Here is a 25,316-nt window from a genome sequence, read left to right on the forward strand (position 1 = left end):
CAAAACTATAGCTGTTACAATGTAAATGTTAGATAAGTTTTGAAAGGTCATTGATCTTGTCTGAAAGCTAGAGAAATGGTGCGCTGGTGATGATTACTGAATAGTTTGTTGGTCTCTTGTGGTCGGTAAGAGGGAATGAATTGCCCTGCACGATAAAAATAAAATTTATCTTTCTCGATCTTATAGTTTGATTAAAATAAACACTTATAAAAAAAAGAATTAAGAAGTTAATTAATAAAAAGAAAAAGACACAGAGATATACTTAGTTTGCAATCAGAGGATTACTAATCCAAGACATTGAAAGTTCACTATCAAATCTCCTTCTAGCGGAGAAGCCTCTTACAACAATTAAAGCACTATATTCCAAAGTTAAACAGAAAGAAGATCGTTTACAAGTGTTGTGTTTAGTTACTGAGATCAGAGCTGTATTTATTATTGGTACCCCAAGGTAGTTTTGATGTGATCAAACAAGCTAAGTTAGGTCCTATTATGTTTAATCCTGTATCTAAGTGTGCGTTTATTGCTATAAGAGACTTCTCCGCCGGAAGGAAATTCTTAGTGTGCTTCAACTTCCTTGGATTAACAATCTCCCCAGTTGTAATCAAGTAAATCTGCTGAGCCTAATCTTTTTAGTTTCTTTATTATTCTTATGCAAGTGTTTATTTAAGCTAGAAGTCGAGGAAGGTTCTTTTTGTTTTGATTTGTGCAAGGGCTATTCACCACCCCCCTCTAGCCAGCCGCCAAGGGTTCCGGGCGCCTGGAAGGGTTCCGGGCGCTTGGACGTGGATAAAACTTTATCCACGTCTCAATGGATCACATCGTAATGAATCTGGATAAAATCTATGGTCCGGGCGTCCGGACCGCCTTCACATAGGGGCCCCTTGCCAAGGCGCCCCGGCTCGACTAAGTCGGTCCAAGCGCTTGGAATGGCTTCGGGCGCTCGGACTCCAATCAACTCCACATTGGTCCGGATCTTCCACTCCGGCTCCACTCGTTTAGGTGATTTCAGCCATCCGAACTAGGGCTCACCTGAATCCATTTTTCAGTCTTCTCGAGTAACCTTATGCTCTGGCTCCTCGTCCCTCGGAAATGTCGCGCGCTTCCTTCTCATCTGCCAACGTACTCTTTCACAGCGCCTCGTCCCTCGGACGCACCAAGCCCGTCAACTCTCTCTCATGCCGCCCTTCTCGTTAGCTGTGTCTTTCGCTCGACTTTCTGTGCTCCTAAGTTCCTGCACACTTAGACACAAGACATTAAAAAGACAACATGACCTAACTCCAACTTGGTTGATCACATCAAAACTACCACAGGGTACTTACAATCTCTCCCTTTTTATGTGAACAATCCAAGTTAAGTTAGGATAAACTTAAACAATTAACAGTAAAGTAATTAGTATAAAAGTATAAAATTTTACAATTAAAAAATATATAAAAAAATAAAGATGTACCCTCTCCCTAGAGTTCTACTTCTCCCCCTTTGATCACATTAAAAATGGGACAATAATCGAAATAAAATCATAACAGAGTCTAAGAGATAAAAATACAGTAACTATCATCCAGAAAAATCATAAACTTTATATTTTGAAAATATAGATTTTTATAAATTATAAACCATTTTTGGAAAAATAAATTGAATACTATTTTTAATTATGGGAAAATTATGAAAAAAATTATAACGGTTAAACAGACATAGTAAAGTAGAGATAAAATTTTCATTAAAAATTGAAATTGATCTAAGTAGTAATAAATTCTTTTCTATAAAAAACATATTTTTGAAAAAAATTCTTAAAAATAGTTTTTAAGTTCAAAATTTTTTTAAAAAAATTCTAAGTATGCAATATAGCAAGTAGCTTTACAATTTTTTTTTTTTTTTTAAAATTAACATTTGAGAATTTTTAATATTAAAATATAGTATTTGGATAAATAATTCATACAAAATGCAATAACGGTCAACAAGATTTTGAAAATATTTTCTTGAATAAGGAACATGATAACTTTTCAAAGAAAAATGAAGTTTGCAAAAATTACTCTACGAATTATTTTAAAATTGGAAAAATATAGTTTTTGCTAAAAAAATTCATAAAAAATAATGAAACGATCAAAAATTTTTTTGAAAATTTTCCTATAGATAAGTGATAAAACTCTCTTTCTCATAAAAATTAAAGAAAAATTAATCTCTAACAAAAAATTATATGAAACAATTTAGATAATTCTAAAAAAACAAAAAAATTAAATCAATTTAAAAATACGACATGCATATAAATTTAATTTAAGTACGATTTTAGAACTCAATATAGATTTCTATCAACTAGATTAATCAAGAATTTTCTAGGAACATATTTTCTTAATAATTTTCTAATTTGACCCTTATGGTATCTAAATTACTAATTTAATCCTCGATACTTTTTGAAATTTGAAATAGTAACATTCGAACATGCAGAATTCTTTAAATTCTCTATTTCTACTTTTAATTTTTTATTTTCAATTTTTAGTTTGTAAAAATCTTCTAATCGACAAGATGTTGCTAAAGTTCCTTTTAATTCATTATTTTTTTAATAATTTTTTATTATCATTTTCTAATTGACAAGAATAATTTAAATAACTAGTCAGGAGGTAGAGATCGTACCTGACTTACCTCGTCGATCCCTTGATCTAAAGCTCCCCTTGTAGTGCTGCTTCCTTCTAACGTTGCTCCCCTTCATTGATGCTCTCGATACTCATTGTGGATGAACTTGCTTCATCTTCTTCTTCTTGGTGACTTGCCATCGGGCAAGTCCGGTGTGTGCTTCGATCTCCGACTCTGACGACGTTTTGTCCCACGTCGCTTTTAGGTTTTTATACTTTGTCTGGATCAAATTCTTATTCTTCTCCTCTTGTTCTTCTCCTTGTCCTTTAATTTTGAGCAGTTGTCTTTGATGTGTCATTCTTCATTGTAGTGATAGCATCTTACCTTTCTTTTCTTTTTTTTTTACCCTGCACTTGATTAAACTTATTAGTTTTAAAAAAACTTTTGAACTTCATTACCATGAATGTCATTTCGTCATCATCGAGAGAAGTTTCAGATTCTGGTTCATCGATTTTTACCTTTAGAGCAATATTCTGCTTCATCTTCACTTTTAGATCTGCATATCTAGATTTGTGAATTTCTAATGTCAAAAATAATTCCTCTAAATTACTTACCTCTAAGTCCCAAGAGATGAAATATGCATCTACTAGGGTTGACCATTCAAGAGTCCTAGGAAATTCGTTAAGCGTGTACCTTAGCAAATCTCGGTTGGTTACCTTTTCTCTGAGATTCGTGAGTCTGGTGATGAGTTCTTTGATCCTTGAGTGGAGATGTGAGACAATTTCACCTTATTCTAACTAGAGGTTGTTGATTTGGTTCCGGAGCAGGTCCCGTCTCAAGAGTTTTACCTCCGAGGTTCCTTTATGTAGTTCCAGAAATTTCTCTCAGAGCTCATTCGCTGACTCATGGGCTCTGATCCGGTTGACTTCTTGTGGAGGTAAAATGCTCAACAGATGGAATTTTGTCTTACCGTTTGCCATGAAGTTAGCTTGCTCCTTTTTCATCCATTGATGTTCTTCTTTGTCCTTCCCTTGCTGATCCTTTAGTCCTACAAAACCATATTTCATTATTATTAATAATTCAAAGTTAGTTTTGAAAAATACCTCTATCTTCTTTTTCCAAATTGCAAACTCCCCCTCGAACTTAGGCGGGTAGATGCTCGGTCTGGCCATCGTCTTATGTGCTTCAGTCTACAGTTAGTCTTTCTGAAGCGATTGGGATCTGATACCACTTATTAGTCCCTTGCGGCCGGCAAGAGGGGGGTGAATTGCACTACAAGATAAAAACAAGAAATACCTTTCTCAATCTTATAGCTCGATTAAAATAAATACTTGTACAAAAAGAATTAAGAAGCTAATTAACAAAAAGAAAGAAGCACAGAGATTTACTTGGTTTGCAATCATGAGATTACTAATCCAAGACGTTGAAAGTTCACTATCAAATCTCCTTCTGGTGGAGAAGCCTCTTACAGCAGTTAAAGCACTATATTACAAAGCCAAACAGAAAGAAGATCGTTTACAAGTATTATGTTTAACTACTGAGATCAGGGCTATATTTATAGTCCTAATCCGGGTGCCTGGAAGGGTTTCGGGCACCTGGACATGGATAAAACTTTATCCACATTGTAATGGATTGCATCGCAACGGATTTGGATAAAATCTCTGGTCCGGGCACCTAGAACAGCTCTGAGCGCTTGGACCACCTTCGTACAGGGGCACCTCGCCAAGGTGCCACGGCTGGACCAAGTCGATCCGGGCGCCCGAAATAGCTCTGGGCACCTGGACTCTGAGCGCCCGAAATGGCTCCGAGAGCCCGAGCTCTAGTCAACTTCACATTGACTTTCCGTTCGGGTCTTCCACTCTGACTCCGCTTGCTTGGGTAATTTCGGCCTTCTAAAATAAGGCTCACCCGAACCCATTTTCTGATCTTCTCGAGCAACCTTCCGCTCCAACTTCTTATCCCTTGGAAATGTTGCGCGCTTCCTTCTCGTTCGCCCGCGTACTCTTCTGCAGCGCCTCGTCCCTCTGATGCACCAAGCACGTCGACTCTCTCCTATGTCGTCCTTTTCGTTAGCTATGTTTTTTGCTCGAATTTTTATGCTCCTAAGTTCCTGCACACTTGGACACAATGCATCAAAAACACAACAGGAAAAAAGGGGATAAATATCGCTCGTTCAAAACTCTTTCTTTTCGTATCGATTCATAAAATGATTATCAAAGTAGTAGCGGAAAAATAATACATAATACTCAGGTGGTTACTTGGTTCGTAGGCTATGTCGACTCCTACTCTAAAATCCGTAATGCTTGATCACACGAGTGGGCAATTCATTATAACTCTTCTTTCTGAAACCTTCAGAAAGAAGCAATTCGTACAATGAAGTTTTAAGATAGTAACAACCTACTATCTTATATGAGATTAAGTACAGTGCAAGCTAATTATAAATATACTGAAAAGAATAGTGATGAAGATCGTCGGCACTTGGTCGGAGCAGTAGCTTGCTTGATGATGAGTAGCAGAGCAGTAGCACGAATAGAGCTTTTGCACATAGGTGAACAGAAAACTTGATTACTGCCTCAGACCTCGAGCTCCCCTTTTATAAGCATGATTCGGTCGACTAATAAACCCATGGGTCGACTGATCTGTTTAGTCGACTGAACCTCCTATCAGTCGACTAAACCTTGTGCTTTTCTTCTTTGCTGAGATCCGTTCCTTGCGCATTTATAAGATTTAATGGTTCGATCGACTGATCACCTTGTTCGATCAACTAAACAGTGTACTTTCCCTGTTCACCAAGATTCGCACTTAATTTATCATTAATAAGGTGATCGTTCGATCGACCAATCTCGGGGTTTGGTTGACCAATCAACCTAGCTTCCTTCTTCGCTTCGGCTTGATCTGATCTGCGCTTAGTGTCATATAATCAATGTTCAGTCTACCAATCAGGTTTCTGACCCTTTAGTTTGATCTCTTATCTGAGTTAACCTGGCTCAGTCGACTGATCTCTGGGTTCTATCGACCGATCAGGTAGGTTCCTATAAAACAGAGTTAAACAAAATATGTTCTTGCAAAACAAAGGTTAACATAGTATAATGTATGAGTGGTAAGATGCATAAATATTATTTGATAGTAGAACTATCTTAATCTCAACTTGAAAACCTTCCCAGTTTCTTTAGTTAGATCAGCGACCTAGAGTTTATTCCCTTCTGGAGCACGACCTCACCGTCACTCCTCTCCAATTACTTACCTCAACTTATCTGCCAAACATTTGGTCCTCCAGACCTATTTAGACTTTCTCTGCTCAATGTCTGATCACCTAATCCACTAAGATTTTTCCTACAATACCACATTAGCTAGCAGCAATAATAATAATACAGAACAGTATGATAAAACTAAACTTAGATTTACCAAGATTCACTGGTCTGGTAGACCGCGCGTGGTCAACCAGAAACCATCCGATCAACCTGTTGGTCCCTTGGTGGCCAGTAAGAGGGGAGGGGTGAATTGCCCTGTACAAATAAACTCAACCCTTTCTCGACTTTATATCTTAATTAAGAACACTTGTAATAAAAAAAAGAGACTAATTAAAAGGGAAGAAACACAAGGAGAATTACTTGATTTGCAATCAGGGGATTGCTAATCCAAGGAAAATGAAGCGCACTTTTCTGAAGATCTTCTTCAGGCGGAATAGCCTCTTACAACGTTAATAACTCGCACATAATAGTAAAACAGAAAGAAAAGAATTCTAAGTTGTTGTTGTTAGGACCTTCGGATAGCGGCTAGAGAGGGGGGGTGTGAATAGCCGACCCCAAATTCTCGTTTCTTCCTACAATTTGAGTTAGCGCAGCGGAAATAAAAAGTAGAAACGAAAATGAAGAAGATCAAACCTCAAACGCGATGATATAACGAGGTTCAGAGATGATACTCCTACTCCTCGGCTTGTACGTAAGGTGGACGAATCTTATCAATCCGTCGGTGGATGAGACCTCGGAGAACCGGCTAATAAAAACTCCTTCTGGGTGGAGAAACCTCACCACAATTCCTTTTGCAACAGCAATAATGGAGTACAAAGAATTGAGCAAGAAACAATGGACAATATGAATGTAAAAACACCCTACCCAGTTTTCTTGTCTTCTCGTTGTCGACTGGAGTCCGTTGATGAAGCAGCAACTTCACGGATCCAACAATAGCAGCTAGAAAACCAGCCGACGGAAGCTCACACGAAGCTTCAGAAATGAAGAGCTCAGCAAAGCTCAGATCGCAGTCTTGAGGAAGAAGAAGATCTTCAAGAGAGTTGTTTCCACCTTCACTGTAGAGGCTTATAAACTGCACTGCGAAGAAGACAAAGAAGAATCCAGAAATCTAGCCGTTGAGTCACAACGGCTAAGCCTGGACCGATCAGGCTTCATCCTGATCTGTCCAGGAGGTCCCTGATCGGTCCACAGACCGATCAGGCATCGGTCCTGTATCCCTGATCGGTCTGTGGACCGATCAGGATATATGTGGATCGGTCCACAGACCGATCCCCCCTTCTCTGAATCCCCTCGCTTCCTCAGATAACATTGCTTCCTGATCGTTCTACGGACCGATCAGATAACTCATAGAAAGCTTCTGTTGGGTTACTGATCGGTCACCAGACCGATCAGATAACTAAGGTATCACTGGATCGGTCAACAGACCGATCCAATTTCCCAGCCTTAAACCTAAAGCCTTCCCGGTCTAGAGAACGAGCTACTGAGCCCTCTCTGACCTAGTCCAGAGAACGAGCTACCGAGCCCTCTCCGACTTCCACGTCCGGTCCAGAGAACGAGCTACCGAGCCCTCTCCAACTTCCACGTCCGGTCCAGAGAACGAGCTACCGAGCCCTCTCTGACCTAGTCCGGAGAACGAGCTACCGAGCCCTCTCTGACTTCCTCATCCGGTCCAGAGAATGAGCTACCGAGCCCTCTCTGACCTAGTCCGGAGAACAAGCTACCGAGCCCTATCCAACTCTGTCTGGTCCAGAGAACGAGCTCCCGAGCCCTCTCTGACCTAGTCCGGAGAACGAGCTGCCGAGCCCTCTCCAACTCTGTCTGGTCCAGAGAACGAGCTCCCGAGCCTTCTCTGATCTAGTTCGGAGAACGAGCTACCGAGCCCTCTCCGACCTCCCATGCCAAGCTTCCATACTTGGACTTTTCCCCGTGCTAAGCTCCCTGCTTGGACCTTTCCCGTGCTAAGCTCCCTGCTTGGACTTTTTCCGTGCCAAGCTCCCTGCTTGGACTTTTCCGTGCCAAGTCTCCATACTTGGACTTTTCTCGAATCAGGTCAACTCAAGTCGGGTCAACCAGATCATCCTTGACCAAAGGTTGCACCTGCAATCCCCCAAGTTCCTATTCTTGTCAAACATCAAAATATAACTTCTCCATTCTTGTCAAACATCAAAATATACCTCGAGTCAGGTCAACTCGAGTCGGGTCACCCAGGTCAACCTTGACATAAAGTTGCATCAACAATCTCCCCCTTTTTGATGTTTGACAAAAACCATAATCAGGTTAGGTTAACCCTATAACCTAACTTAGGTTTTCCAATAGTTCTCCAATGTTCTTCCTTGAACATTCTCTGAACATTCTCCCCAAACTCCAATGTTCTTCCTTGAACATTCTCTAGACATTCTCCCCCTTTTTGACACACATCAAAAAGAGTGAATCAAGGTCAAGAGTTTCTTCCTAATGAAAGTCTCATACCTTTCATTGAAACCCTTAATTTCCCCCTTGATACTAAAGTCAACAATCAATTTAGTGATAATCTCATATCACTCATCGAAATCTTGACGAGTAAAAACTCCCCCTAAAAGTCAACTCCCCCTTGACCAATAGGTAAAACTCCTCCTTGACCATTGCACCAACAATGTCTTGGAGAGTTTCAACCCTTCAGAAATCTAAAACACCAACTTTCACAACTGAAATTTCATACAACAGTCGAAAATCAGCATTTTGGAACGCTCTGATCGGTCACCAGACCGATCAGGCCTCCACTGGATCGGTCACCAGACCGATCCACACTGCCCTGGATCAGTCCAGTGACCGATCCAGTCTTCCCTGGACCGATCAGGATCTCCTCTGATCGGTCCACGGCTCTCTGATAAGATTTCTGTTTTTTTTTCTCCCGAAATTCAGAAATCCCTAAAAAATTACAGAAAATTCCAAAAATTTTAAGATTTTGAGGATACATTCCTCATAACATATATTATCATGGAAAAATAGTTTTCTATGAAAATAACTTCCATTTTTTAATCTTCATACAAAGTTCGAAAAACTTTGAAATAGCTCAAGGTTAATCCATCTTTGTATCAACTTGCTCAATGATGAATGCTATCACTAGAAAAGCTTCATCAAGGTTTTTCAAATCAATTTTGAAATGATTTTAGACTATTCAATTTAGGACCACAATCTTAGGGCTAAATGTACATGACTTGTACACAAGTTTTCCCTATGATCCTCAAATTCGAATTAGGCTCATCTAGGTACAAGAACTATGCACCTTGATCCTAACTCATAATCCTAATATCTCACACACATCTAAGGTGTATCAAACACATCCAAGTCAATTTTGATGTGAGATATGAGTTTATGTCATCTTAAGCTAAGTTCTCATGCATTTTCTAAACAACAATTAGATCTCCATATCAAATTATGTTTCTATCCTTAAATCAAATTAATTGATCATAAATGCAAGATATGATGACATGACATAAAATAATATCATAAGTGGAAACATGTGCCAATGTCATGATGTCATGGCATAAAATATGAAACTTAAATAGGCATGACATATAACTAACCTAAGCATTATCATGACATTTCAAATGATAATAAGTTAAATATGATGTCATGACATGGCATATGACAAACAATGTATGGAAAATAACATATAAAGGTATAGAAAATACCTAATTCTAGTCTTAGTTGTCATTTTTGATAATTTTGATCATTTTACCATAAATTCTATATTCCTAAGTGTAATAGACCTAAAATCATATACTAAATATTTTGAGATCACTATGTGCCAATTAGATTGATCATAGAAAACTCCTCAAATGTAGTTGGCACATCCTAATCACCTTAGGAATAATTCTTAATTTCATTTTCAAGGCTTGATTATACCTTAAGAATTCCTAAAATGCCACCTTTTGCCATGAGTAGGTTAACTACCTATCCAATGAAGGTTGGCACACCCTAAACCATCTAGCGTGAAGGAATCACGCTCCTAGGAACCCAATACCTATTTGAGCTCATTTGGTTCACTAAATATTCACTAGGGATGACTTCCCTAGCAACCCTCCTAATGACCCTCCTAGGCTTTAAAACCTTGGTCATTTGGGACTCATCAAGATCAACTCTAGGGGTGACTCCCCTTGTGACCTTGGTGATGGTCTTTTTAGCCCTAGGTTTTGTTCCATAATCGAATGGAACATTATGATAAGCGAGCTTGACCACTTGAGACTTAGGTTTGTGACCCAAACCTCTCATGTCTTTGGGCTTTGATTTTTGACCCTTAGACCCTAGAGTTGACTTCTTCAAATTCTTAAGAGCCTTTTCTAAAGTGTCAAGTCTTGATCTCAAGACTTGATTTTCCTTCTCTAATACCACAAGCTTTAATTTGTCATTTTTCTTTGAGGTATTCCTAGGCATATGTCTAGTTGTTTTGGGATTCCTATCTAGGTTTTCCTTAACCTTAGATGAGTTAACTCTAGGGTTGGCATTTCTAGCATTGTCCTTATCTAGGCTAACATGTTTGGCACCTAAGCACATGTATCCGTTTCTATGGTTATCATGTTTATCATTATTGACAATTGCAATAAAACTACTAGTATGTGCCTTATTAGAATTGCAAGAATGTGCCTTAAAAGATACCTTAGGGTTTGCCTTAGCTCCCCCCATAGATGTGCTTGGTATCTTGTCCTTGTGAGATTGCCTCCCCCTTGGACATTGACTCATATAATGTCCCCTTTGCTTGCATTGGAAGCACACCACGTGCTCCTTGCCCTTGCGTATCGGGACTCCGGCTTCCTTGACTTTTGGTGCCGGTGGAGTCTTCCTAATCCTCTTTGGACATTTACTTTTGTAATGCCCATATTCCCTACACTCAAAGCACATTATATGTAATTTACTTGAAATTAAGTTGCTTGAGTTACCTAGGGTTGAGGATGGATATAAGCTCTCTCCTTCATCCCTTCCGGAGGTAGAGGCTTCTTCTTCTTGCTCCAATCTTGAAGAAGAACTCTCCTCCTCTTCTTCCTTAGATGTTGAGTAGCCCTCAACTTCTAATTCCATACCTCCATGATGTGAGCTACTTGACTCACTTGACTCCTCTTCATAACTTGAATTGGAGCTCTCCTCATGAAACTTAGCCAAGTTGTTCCACAACTCCTTGGCATTGTTGTATCTACCTATCTTACACAAGATATCATTAGGTAATGAAAATTCAAAGATTTTTGTTACCTCGTCGTTGATTATGGATTGGTGGATTTGTTCCTTCGTCCACTTCTTCTTCTCGAGAGATTCTCCTTCTTTATCCACCGGAGGAATAAAACCTACTTGTACACAATTCCAATTTACTAGGTTAGTCATAAGAAAATACTTCATTCTTACCTTCCAATACGCGAAGTCGTCGCGATCGTAGAAGGGTGGAATCGTGATGTCTTCTCCAAGTTGATCCATTCTCTAGCTCGTGCCCCGGGTGTTAATCGGACGAAGAGCGACCTCGCTCTGATACCACTTGTTAGGACCTTCGGATAGCGGCTAGAGAGGGGGGTGTGAATAGCCGACCCCAAATTCTCGTTTCTTCCTACAATTTGAGTTAGCGCAGCGGAAATAAAAAGTAGAAACGAAAATGGAGAAGATCAAACCTCAAACGCGATGATATAACGAGGTTCGGAGATGATACTCCTACTCCTCGGCTTGTCCGTAAGGTGGACGAATCCTATCAATCCGTCGGTGGATGAGACCCCGGAGAACCGGCTAATAAAAACTCCTTCTGGGTGGAGAAACCTCACCACAATTCCTTTTGCAACAGCAATAATGGAGTACAAAGAATTGAGCAAGAAACAATGGACAATATGAATGTAAAAACACCCTACCCAGTTTTCTTGTCTTCTCGTTGTCGACTGGAGTCCGTTGATGAAGCAGCAACTTCACGGATCCAACAATAGCAGCTAGAAAACCAGCCGACGGAAGCTCACACGAAGCTTCAGAAATGAAGAGCTCAGCAAAGCTCAGATCGCAGTCTTGAGGAAGAAGAAGATCTTCAAGAGAGTGGTTTCCACCTTCACTGTAGAGGCTTATAAACTGCACTGCGAAGAAGACAAAGAAGAATCCAGAAATCTAGCCGTTGAGTCACAACGGCTAAGCCTGGACCGATCAGGCTTCATCCTAATCGGTCCAGGAGGTCCCTGATTGGTCCACAGACCGATCAGGCATCGGTTCTGTATCCCTGATCGGTCTGTGGACCGATCAAGATATATGTGGATCGGTCCACAGACCGATCCCCCCTTCTCTGAATCCCCTCGCTTCCTCAGATAACATTGCTTCCTGATCATTCTACGGACCGATCAGATAACCCACAGAAAGCTTCGGTTGGGTTACTGATCGGTCACCAGACCGATCAGATAACTAAGGTATCACTGGATCGGTCAACAGACCGATCCAATTTCCCAACCTTAAACCTAAAGCCTTCCCGGTCTAGAGAACGAGCTACCGAGCCCTCTCCAACTTCCACGTCCGGTGCAGAGAACGAGCTACCGAGCCCTCTCTGACCTAGTCCGGAGAACGAGCTATCGAGCCCTCTCTGACTTCCTCATCCGGTCCAGAGAACGAGCTACCGAGCCCTCTCTGACCTAGTCCAGAGAACGAGCTACCGAGCCCTCTCCAACTCTGTCTGGTCCAGAGAACGAGCTCCCGAGCCCTCTCTGACCTAGCCCGGAGAATGAGCTACCGAGCCCTCTCCAACTCTGTCTGGTCCAGAGAACGAGCTCCCGAGCCCTCTCTGACCTAGTCCGGAGAACGAGCTACCGAGCCCTCTCCAACTCTGTCTGGTCCAGAGAACGAGCTCCCGAGCCTTCTCTGATCTAGTCCGGAGAACGAGCTACCGAGCCCTCTCTGACCTCCCATGCCAAGCTTCCATACTTGGACTTTTCCCCGTGCCAAGCTCCCTGCTTGGACCTTTCCCGTGCCAAGCTCCCTGCTTGGACTTTTTCCGTGCCAAGCTCCCTGCTTGGACTTTTCCGTGCCAAGTCTCCATACTTGGACTTTTCCCGAATCAGGTCAACTCAAGTCGGGTCAACCAGATCATCCTTGACCAAAGGTTGCACCCACAATCCCCCAAGTTCCTATTCTTGTCAAACATCAAAATATAACTTCTCCATTCTTGTCAAACATCAAAATATACCTCGAGTCAGGTCAACTCGAGTCGGGTCACCCAGGTCAACCTTGACCTAAGGTTGCACCAACAGTTGTATGAACTACTGAAAACAAAGCTATATTTATAGCACTGTTCCGGATGCTTGGAAGGGTTCCGGACGCCTGGAGTGGGATAGAATTCTATCCCCGACGCGTCAATCAACGGACATGTCGAATATGATAAGATTGAGATTTCGGGCGCCCGGACCCATAAAAGTCAACATAGTTGACTTTTTTTATCCAGACCCTCTACTCCGGTTTTGCTCGCCTCGGTCTGGGTCTTCCACTCCGGTTCCGGTCGTTTGGGTGATCTCGGCCATCCGGAATAGGGCTCACCCTAACCCAATTTCTGGCCTTCTCCTCGAGCAGCCTTCCTCCCCGGCTTCTCGTCCCTCGAACGTCGCGTACATTCTTCTCGTCCACCGGTGTACTCTTTCGCAGCACTTCGTCCCTCGGATGCACCGAGCCCGTCGACTCTCTCCCGTGTCGTCCTTCTCGCTAGCCACGTCTTCCGCTCAACTTCCTGTGCTCCTAAGCTCCTACACACTTAGACACAGGAGTTAAACCAAATAGGACATAACTTAACTTGTTTGATCACATCAAAATAACTTTGAGGTTCCAACAATTTCCCTCTTTTTGATGTGAGCAACCCAAGTTAATCAAGGGTAAACAAATAAAGTTAAAGCAAAAATAAATTTTGCAATAAAGCACAAAAAGTAGGAAAATTTAATTTTAAGCTACCTCCCCTTAGACTTAATCTTTTTCTTCTCTCCCTTTGATCACATAAAAAATGGGGTACAATAAAAAATCTAAGGGCAACTTTTTTTTTAAAAAACCTTGAATTTCCAAAAAGATTTTTCAAGTAAGAAAAAATTTCTAAGTTTAACAATGTAATAATTTCAGAAACATTTTCTAAAAAGAATTCTAAAAAATATCAAGAATTAATTTTTGTAGACATGTTAAAAAAAAATTTAAGTAAAAAAAAAATTCAAAAAATTTTTTAGGTTTAATAACTTAAAAAAAATTAAGTTAGACAAAAAAATAATTTAAATGAATTTTGCAAAGACAAATTTCTAAGTGAAATTTGAAAAAGTTTTTAAGTGAAGTTTGTAATTTAATTTTTTTAACAAATGTTAACCCTTTGACAAATATTGAAAGCATTTAAATTAATTAACTATTTCATACTTATCAGTTTGTCAATTAAATATTCAATTCAGAAATTGACTTCCAGGTTGTGGCGAGACACTATGCCTTCTTGGTTATTGGATCATCAACCACTTCTAGACAAAGTCTTTTAATGAATTCAAATATTTAATTTTCTACCTGAAAGCTCTAAGTCTAATTTCTCTCTTTAATTTAAATAAGTTTTTGGAACCTAATATAGGTTCCTTCCTATAGGGTTAATCAGGTATTTTCTAGGGATATAAGATTTTGTTACTTTTTTGATCTGACCATTGTGAAATATATAGTACCAGTTTAATCCTCTATAATTTCTAAAAATAGAAATATTTGAACATGCAACATTTTCAAGTTTTCTATTTCTTCTTTTAATTTAATATTTTCAAGTTTTACTTTTTCAAAATCTTCTATCAGACATGATTTTGCTAAACTTCTTTTTATTTCTAAGTTTTCAATTTTTAATTTATCATTTTTAATTTTTAATTTGTACATAGATTTTGCCATAGACTTAATACCAAAATAGAGTTGATCAGGAGGTAAGAGACATACCCCACTTACCATATCAGACTTGAAGCCTGACTCTCCCCCTGCTTCGCTGCATTCATTTGAAGTCGCTCCCCCTTCATCGATGTCGGCTTCTGAGGTGCTTTGCTCTTCATGGCTCGCCATCAGTGCTAGTCCGTCATATTCTTTTATTTTTGATTCTGATGATGAGGTGTCATCCCAAGTAGTAGTTAGAGTCTTGTGCTTGTTCTGCTTGGGCATCTTGCCTTTTTTCCTTTTTGAGTTCTGGGCAGTCCTCTTTTAAGTGTCTTTCTTTTTGACACTGGTAGCATCGAACCCTTCTTCTATTTCTTTGATTTTTCCCACTCTATATTTCTTTAAATTTTTTAGATCTAAAGAATTTTCTAAAATTTCTTACCATGTAAGCTTCTTGATCTTCTTCTGAGTCTAACTCGGGTTCATCCTTCTTGATTGCTTTTAGTGTCATAATCTGGCCTGTTTCTTTTGTTGTACATGCACATCTGGTTTCATGTAATTCTAGAGTAGAAAAGAGTTCCTCTAGGGTACTTACCTCCAGGTCATTTGAGATGTAGTAGGTGTCGATTATCGAGGACCATTCTGGAGTCCCGAGAAAGACATTAAGTGCGTAGCGTATCGAGTCCCTGTTGGTTACCGTTTCACCGAGATTTTCAAGTCCGGTGATTAGTTTTTTGACCTTTGCGTGTAGATTGACTACCTTCTCACCTTTTTTCAGACGGATATTCGTCAGCTTGTTCTGAAGTATGTCTCGTCTTGTGAGCTTGGCTTCGGATGTGCCTTCATGGAGTTCCAGGAATTTTTCCCAGAGTTCTTTGGTCGATGAGTAACTCCCGATGTGGTTGACTTCTTAAGGCGACAGCACGCTCAGCAAGTGATATTCCGCTTAATTATTTACTACTGAATCATTTTGTTCTTTCTTCGTCCAAAGACTCTCTTCCTTCTCCTCTCCGTTTTGATTCATAGGAGCTACAAAGCCATATTTGATTATTAAACGAATCTCAAAGTCAGTTTTTAGAAATATCTCCATTCGACGTTTCCAGTGTGTGAAGTCTCCCTCGAATTTTAGTGGAACGATGCTTGGTCCGGCAATTGGTTCCTTTGCTTCGGTCGACGATTAGTCCTTCTAAAGCATCCTTCCTCTGATACCACTTGTTGGTCCCTTGGTGGCCAACAAGAGGGGAGTGGTGAATTGCCCTACAAAAATAAACTCAACTCTTTCTTGACTTTATAGCTTAATTAAGAACACTTGTAATAAAAAAAGAGACTAATTAAAAGGATAGAAACACAAGGAGAATTACTTGATTTGCAATCAAGAGATTGCTAATCCAAGGAAAATGAAGCGCACTTTTCAGAAGATCTCCTTCGGGCGGAGTAGCCTCTTACAACGTTAATAGCTCGCACACAATAGTAGAATAGAAAGAAAAAATTACAAGTTGTTGTCTGAACTACTGAAAGCAGAGCTATATTTATAACATTGTTCTGGGCGCTTGGAAGGGTTCCGGGCGTCTGGAGTGGGATAGAATTCTATCCCTGAGTCAGTCAACGGACACGTCGAATCTGATAAGATTGAGGTTTCGGGCGCTCGGACCCATAAAAGTCAACATAGTTGATTTTTTCGGTCCAGGCCCTCTGCTCCGGTTCTGCTCGCCTCGGTCCGGGTCTTCCACTCCGGTTCCGCTCGCTTGGGTGATCTTGGCCATCCGAAATAGGGTTCACCCGAACCTAATTTTCGTCCTTCTCCTCGAGCAGACTTCCTCTCCGGCTTCTCGAACGTCGTGTATGTTCTTCTCGTCTACTGGTGTACTCTTCCGCGGTACCTCGTCCCTTGGACGCACCGAGCCCGTCGGCTCTCTCCCGTGCCGTCCTTCTTGCTAGCCATGTCTTCCGCTTGACTTTCTATGCTCCTAAGTTCTTGCACATTTAGACACAAGGGTTAAAATAAACAAGACCTAACTTAACTTGTTTGATCACATCAAAATAACCTTGGGGGTTCCAACACAACCTTGCTTGAGTTCACTCCTCCAAGACTTCTCGTTACCTAAGGTTATCTCCCCTTAGGATTTTTTCCATCTGACTTCACTCACTAGAACCTAGAGTTACCTCTCTTTAAGGTTTTCTTCACCTGCCTTAACTCACCAAGACTCAGCGTTGGATCAGCTCACCAGGGATTCGATATCGGATCCTCTAGACCTACTGGATCCTTCTACCTAGCTTCCATGATCTACTGAGATTTCCCTTGCCTAGCCTCAACTAGGACTTTCTTTACTTAACCGCAGTTAAGACTAGTCACTTGATTGACTTTCACCCTTACCTAGCCACGACTAGGACTTCTTTTGATCAAAATCCATTAAATATTTGTCAGACATTAAACCTTGGAGGTTTATTGCACCAACAGACTTAACTCTGACTTGGTTGATCACATCAAAACTAACACGGGGTACTTACATAGTTGACTGGAGCAAGACTTTTCCCTTCTTGGAGAGGTCTCCTTGTGATCCTGTGCACACGCCGACAATCCAACAGAGGGTTAGTGACCAAAAACCAAGGAAGGGGATCCCTGGAAAGACCCTCCGATGCTCAAGTTAATACGGTTCTAGATGAAGGAAAAGCAGAGAAAAGTGTTCACGTGAAGATAAGACTCAGATGATAAATTGCGTACCTTGCTAACGAAGAGGACCCCCCTCCTTTATATGCCACCTCTCATAACCTCCGTGATCATGAGGTGTCATCGTGTGTAGGAGTTTGTTAGTTTATTTTGTAATGAGTATCCGATGAATCTTTTATCTACCCACAGATGTACCTCTTTTGTCGTTTATGACTTAGGCCTTTGATGAAGCAGTTATAGGAATATGCTGTCATAAATGGTCTCCTAATGGGAAACAAGATAACCTCCAAAGGAGGTCCCAAAGGAATATTTCCTGATAATTCTGACAGGTTGTTAAAATGTTGTCTGTTGCTTGTCTGCTGAATATATTTTGGCCAGTTAATAAGGCTGATCACCTTTATGTCTATCTTTGCATTAAGCTACTTTGTTATGTATTGAATGCTATCATAAACTCAGTTAGAGATTTATATGATACATTGAGTTTGCTAGAAATTCATTTAAACAACCCTCCAAAAAACTGTGTACTAAAGATCCATTTGGAAGTAAGTATGCAACTAAGTTTCTTAATTTCGGTCAGCTTCATGGTCGACCATATATGAAGAGCTTTATGAAGTTGACTACCTTGGACCCGACCGACCTTTCATCTGGCCAGACATATGTAGAAAGATTTATAAGGTCAAGTGCTTCAAGCCCGGTTGGGCTGTCATTTGGCTAAGTGCACATAGACAGTTATGAGGTTAAGTGCTTTAGGTCCAGCCGGTCTTTCATCCGACTGGGCGTACATAGAGAGTTATGAGGTTAAGTGATTTAGGCACGGCCGACCTATCATCCGACTGAGTGCACATAGAGAGTTATGAGGTTAAATGTTTTAGGCCCGATCGATCTATTATCCGACCGGGCGCACATAAAGATTAATAAGGATAAGTGATTTAGGCCCGGATGGTATGTCATCTGACCAAGCGCACATATAGAGGTGTGAGGTCAAGTGCTTTAGGTCTAGTCGGTATTTCATCCAGCTGGGCACATATAGAGATTTATGAGGTTAAGTGCTTTAAACTCGACCGATATGTAATCCGGATTGGTGCACACGGAAAGTCATGAGACTGAGTGCTTTAGACCCAGTAGATATATACTCCGGATGGGTTTACATGGAGAGTTATGGGACTAAGTGTTTTAAGCCCGACCGACCTTTATTCTAACTGATTGACCCTTTCCCGTATGACTTGTTATTCAATCGAGCTAGACCCGAGAGCCTTGATGTCTGAGCAAACCACCAAGCTAATTGGGAAGTATACTCCTATCCTGACTTTGATTGTCACATCACCTTGATTTTAACTGTTATGCCACATTAATTTTGATTGCTAGGTCATTTCTTGGGTCCGCTCATTACACACCGTATTAGTCATAATTTTTTACTCGGGTTGAATAATGAGACGTATAATATATCAAATCGAAACTTATTCAGATATCTATATTGTAATTAGATGTAACTCGTAACAACTCAGTATTAGGTAAAAATGTTGTTTAAAGTCTTTTCGGAGACTTTAAAAAATTTTAATTCTCTTTATTAAATTTATTTTTCATGTTGTAGTAGCTACGAAATCATAATTTTTACGATTATAAGCTACAATTATTGTAATTGTAGCAGCTACGGAACCGTAACCGCTACTACATGAGTAGTAGTTACAGTTTCATAACTACTATAACATGTCAGCTCAGGATTTAGATAGAAAATATAGGTGGGATAATAATAGGAACAATATCGTTGGGTATTTGTTTCAATTTATAAGGGTTGAAGCGTCATTTTGATAAAAAAAATTAAAATGGACATTTAATAATGTAGAAAAAAATAGAGCGCTCATTTTGTTTTTACCCTTTAATTAATATTCTTTAATTTTATTTTTTATTCTTCTTATTTAAATAATAATACCAGTATGCTGATAAACACTTTAAAAGTAATAAAAGAATCCGAATTTAAATTTCAAATGAAATAAATATTATAAAGATAAACTTCATGAATATGTATAAATTGTACTATGAATTTATTCGATAATTAAGAAGAAGACTGAATACCTTTGAGATTAATCATATTATTCAATATTAATACTAATTTGTAAAGTCTTCCATTACTAAAACATCATAAGCTCCCTTAATTGTGAGCATTGCTGTCTATACATTTCACAGAGTTACTTATAAGCCACTAATCCCCAGCCAAGTAGGAGCAATTTCACACTTTGAATAAGAGAATTCATGTGTGGCTCCATGGCCCTAAGAAGATCAGTCTCCTAATGGGGTCTTCTGAGTTCTTAGCACGCTCCCAGTTTTTCTTCTGTGCCAGTTTCTCCACCAAGGCCATGGAGATCACTGCTGCAAGGTAAGACTTCTTTCTCACCTCATCTCCCACACCTTCATGGCCCCATGAGCCCCCCTCCCCTACCACATGTGCTGCCTTCATGGCCCTTGCCCTCCACTGCCCCTGCCCAGTCTTCTTCTTCTTCTTCTTCCAAAACCCCAAAAGGGTTATTTATAGAGCCACACCAACTAGCTTATCCTTGGGGTGCAGATTCATAATAGCATGGTGGCATGGAAGGGTAGGGAATTCATTCTCCCACTGTGGATATGAAATTAAGGGTCGGGCATCTAACTTGTGTACTGAATGAAGAATCTGATCATGTCTTATCGAATTGTTGGTAGTGGGGTGGAATATGTTCTTCCATGGTGAAGTTGATGGAGTTGGGCATCTACTTGTGCAATGAGTGTCCTTGATGCCTTTGGAAATGAAGAAATTAGAGTTGGGCATCTATTTAATTAATGGGAACTGCAAGCCTCTTGTAATTAGCTAGTTTGAAGTAGAATGCTTTTCACTATTTTTCATATTACATCTAAGCCATAAAAGGCATGCACCATAATTTTTAATTATGTATCAACTTTTAAACCCTTGTTCTGATATCTAAATTTCAAAAGTTGTCATATGTATTTTCTTTTGACTACTCTATAAAATTATTATGTGTTTCTTTTTCAATTTTAAACCCGTTAAGTTTATGTAATCATTTTGGACAAAATTACTATGTGGATCGAATTGATCTAAATTCATAAATAAACACTCCTATCCATTTTTTTAAAAAAATCTTATGAAGTCATTATATGCATTCTTTTTTTTTTCAATTTTAAACATTTTAAAATCATAAAATAATTTTAAACAACACTTAAACAAATCTGAGTTATGCGGGAATGTTTTTTACAAGATTGCATAATATATATAGTTACTCCTAATGTCAATGATTTACTTGGTATCCATTTTACATAATCCAAAGATTTGACTGTCTCTTATATATCCACTATCAAATAAATTCTTTCTCGGCAACAACCGGAGGTGGAGAAACCTCATACAAGTTCTCTCGCAAAGAAATACAAGAGGAGAAAAATACAAGCTAATACAAAATAAAATCTTACAAGATTACAATCAATGAAACCCTAACTTGCTCCTTCTTCTTGTTTGAAGCGTCTCTTGACCTTAGAAGTGCAGCAACACTTGTCTCCAAGAAGCTTCAAGAATTGACGGTGATTACCTGAGAGAATCATAAGAAGAGGAAAAGAGTGATTCAAAGATAATCCATGCTAACGCCTTTTATCGGGCTGATAATGGCTAGTTTTTCGAGCTTAATCGATTGCTGTAATCGATTAAGCCTTCCTAATCGATTACCGTAATCGATTAGGATACTTTCTGTTCGCGAGATAAACCCCGTAAGTGATTAAGCCCTCCTTAATTGCTTACCGCACTCTCTGTGCATTTCGCGAAAATAGCTTTAATCGATCACCCTGATCGATTAAGTTATGGTAATCGACTAACCTAGTCGATTACCAAACCCTAACTTCCCTACCCGAAGTCTAGGATTCTTTACCCAACATCTGGTCAACCTTGACCTGTTAGGACTCCTCATTGCCTGACTTCTGGTCAACCTTGACCTACTAGGACTTCTTTACCAAGTGTTCGGTCAATCATTTGACACACTTGGACTTTTCTCCTTATGTCAAGTATCCGATCAAACCTTTGACCTAATTGGACTTCCAATCACTAGGTGTCCGGTCAACCTTAGCCCACCTCGATTTTCACATGTTTGGCTTCACTCATTAGGACTTTGACCTGATTTCATTCACCAGGATTTTCAACTGCCTGGCTTCACTCATCAGGACTTTCACTTAGCTTCACTCACTAGGATTTTTCTTCTGCGTAGCTTCACTCACTAGGCTTTTCAACTACCTGGCTTCACTCACTAGGACTTTCACTTAGCTTCACTCACTAAGATTTTCCTTTTGCCTAGTTTCACTCACTAGGACTTTTCACACCAAGTGTCCGGTCAATAGTAACCCACTTGGATTTTCTTCTTCTGCCAACCTTCTTATTGGACTTGCCCTTACCTAACCTCTAGTTAGGACTTTCCAGCCAAGTATCTGGTCAACCTTGACCTACTTGACTTTTCTTCACACAAAACTGGTTAAATCTTGACCAATGGAGAATTGCATTAACAATCTCCCCAGATGGACAATTGCACCTACAATCTCCATATATTATCAAATATCAAAACTCAAACATCAAGACTCAAGCTTGAGCCAACTCAAGCTTAGTCAAACTGGTCAACCTTGACCTAGAGAAATTGCACCAATAATCCCCCTTTTTGATGTTTGACAATATGTTTAAGTTAGGTTAATCCTATAGCGTCAACTTCTTCTTCATGCCAAAACATGAATGAGAGTTTTCTTCATTTTCTTCCTTTCCAAGAGGGCAAACTTCCCCTTTGGTTAATGAAGGCCTAACTTAAACCCTACATTCTCCCTCTTTGGCACACATAAAAAACTCTCCCTCTGAAGAGTTATCTATATGTTGTTCACAACATCACAATAAAGGTTTCATACCCTTCATTATGCCTAAATGCTCATCTTAGACCATGCAAAAACACGAAGGTTGAAAAACCTTCTATTTGGTTGTAAAAACAATTATGTCTTTAAGGAGTAACTCCCTCTCAAAACATGGTCTAAACTTCTGTCATTGCACCAACAATGATTTAGAAATCCTAAACCTTTAGGAAACCCAAAATTTTAGGTTATGAGGTTCAACATTCAACTTTAAAACTAAACCTCATCCTAAACTCCAACTTAGTCTTCTTTAACCAATCCTTTCTTGTTTCAACAATAAAACTACCCTTAAATTCTTATCTAATCACTTCCTAGAGTTTGGAATGGTTAGCACGACTAATCATGGCTTATTCAACTTAAATAAACTTATTTAAGCTGAAATCAGGTTCTTAAGCACTTAAAGAAAGCTCTTAATCGCTTAAGACCAACCGGAATCGACTGAAGTTGGGATTCAATCGATTCCCAGGTGTTAATTGATTGTTGTAATCGATTAAGACCTTTAATCGATTACTCTAATCAATTCCGTGAGCTACTGTGCTCATGGGAACTCACCCTAATTGATTACCTTAATCGATTCAGATGGGTAATCGATTGTGCTAATCGATTACCATTTCTGATTTTTGAAATAGAATTCTGTCCAAATTTCATAAATGTTCTAAAAATTCTATAAAATTCTAAAAATTATGAAAATTCTTGTAGACATTATTTAAGGCGTACACTTTCATGGAAAAATAGTTTTCTAAAAAAATATATTTTATTTTCAAAGATTGGCAAAAAATTAGAAACTTTTGAAAACTTCAATGTTACTTCCAACTTTGTGTTTAACTTTCCAATGCTGATTACTATCAACAAATAGTCTTCACCAAGGTTTTTCAAAAGCATTTTGAAATTATTTTCAAAACTAATTTCGAACCATGTTCTTTGGGCTAAGTGCACATGACTTGTACATTAGCTTTCCCAATGATTGAATAACACATAACTATGTGTTTTGATGAAGCTAAAACTCAAATAGATGCACTAAATCAACATCTTGAGTCTTGTTCATTATCTTAACATCTCACTTGTATCTAATGTGTACTAAAATATATACAAGTCACCTTATGGTCTTTGTAAGATGTAAATTTTGGTTTTGCTCTAATCTAAGGGATCGTTCATATCTATCTAGGCATTGTTAAGTTGATCATCCAACTAGGATGTTACTTGTTGATAAATGTCATTGTCCTTAATTATTAGGAATTTAAAATAATGTATGATGATTTATGACATACATCACAATGAATATTTTTTTCAAAAGAAAAACTATTTTAGCCACATGATGTATGTATGACATGACATGACGTTTTTATATCTTTCATATTAAGAATGAATGTAAAATATGATGTCATGGTATAGGATGGGCAAACAATCATGGTAATTTAGCATAAATAAATATACCTACATTATTTATCTAAGTATCTCTAGATCTTTGCTAACTAAAAATTAATCCTAGATTGCCCTTATCTTTCTAAGAAAATGTCAAAATCCCAACTTAGCATTTCTTGACTCTTTCCTATTTGTGCAATTTAAATTAAGTCTAATTCCTTAAAGTTTGACACATTTTACTCTTTTAAAGAGTAATCATTTAATCCTTTTTATTATCAAGATGTAACTGTTAGGACCTTCGGATAGCGGCTAGAGAGGGGGGGGTGTGAATAGCCTACCCCAAATTTTCGTTTCTTCCTACAATTTAGGTTAGCGCAGCGGAAATACAATGTAGAAACGAAAGTGGAGAAGATCAAACCTCAAACACGATGATGTAACGAGGTTCGGAGATGATACTCCTACTCCTCGGTGTGTCCGTAAGGTGGACGAAGCCTATCAATCCATCGGTGGATGAGACCCCGGAAAATCGGCTAATAGAAACTCCTTCTGGGTGGAGAAACCTCGCCACAAACTTCTTGCAACAGCAAGATAGGAGTACAAAGATACAGCACAATACAAAGGCAGTAAGAATGTAAAAACACAGCTTGCCTTCTCGTCGACTGGATGAAGCAGCAACTTCACGAAACACCTACAACAGCAGGAACCAGCCGAAGGAAGCTTCCACGAAGCTTCAGGAAAATGAGAGCTCAGCAAAGCTCTGATTGCAGTAAGATCAGAAAGGAAAGAGAGGCAACTACAAATCCTGTAGCCCTCGACCTGTTATATAACCTGCGAAGAAGAAGACACATAAACTAGCCGTTGTGTCGCAACGGCTAGGGCCTGGACCGATCAGGCTCCACCCTGATCGGTCCAGACCTATGCTGATCGGTCCCCAGACCGATCAACACGCTTCACAGAGAGTTGCCCAACTCTCTGATCGGTCTGTGGACCGATCAAGACTCAGGTGGATCGGTCCACAGACCGATCCCCCTCTTTCTTCTCCTAATCTTCTTCGCTTCTGTATGATTACTGATCGGTCACCAGATCGATCAGGTAATTCATAGAAACACACTGTTTGGTTACTGATCGGTCACCAGACCGATCAGTCAACCAGCGTATCACTGGATCGATCCAGGTTTAGAGCTCCCAGCCCTAAACCCTACCGGTCCGAGAACGAGCTACCGAGCCCTCTCGGACCTAGTCCGGAGAACGAGTTGCCGAGCCCTCCTGGTCCAGAGAACGAGCTATCGAGCCCTCTCTGACCTAGTCCGGAGAACGAGCTGCCGAGCCCTCTCCGACTTCGTCCGGTCCAGAGAACGAGCTACCGAGCCCTCTTTGACTTAGTCCGGAGAACGAGCTATCGAGCCCTCTCCGACTTCATCCGGTCCAGAGAACGAGTTCCCGAGCCCTCTCTGACCTAGTCCGGAGAACGAGCTACCGAGCCCTCTCCGACTTCCACGTCCGGTCCAGAGAACGAGCTCCCGAGCCCTCTCTGACCTAGTCCGGAGAACGAGCTACCAAGCCCTCTCCGACTTCTCATGCCAAGTCTCCATACTTGGACTTTTCCCGTGCTAAGCTCCCTGCTTGGACTTTTCCGTGCCAAGTCTCCATACTTGGACTTTTCTCGTGCCAAGCTCCCTGCTTGGACTTTTCACCAGATGTCTGGTCAACCTTGA

Source organism: Zingiber officinale, chromosome 2B (genome assembly GCF_018446385.1).
Source record: "Zingiber officinale cultivar Zhangliang chromosome 2B, Zo_v1.1, whole genome shotgun sequence".
Classification (NCBI taxonomy): domain Eukaryota; kingdom Viridiplantae; phylum Streptophyta; class Magnoliopsida; order Zingiberales; family Zingiberaceae; genus Zingiber; species Zingiber officinale.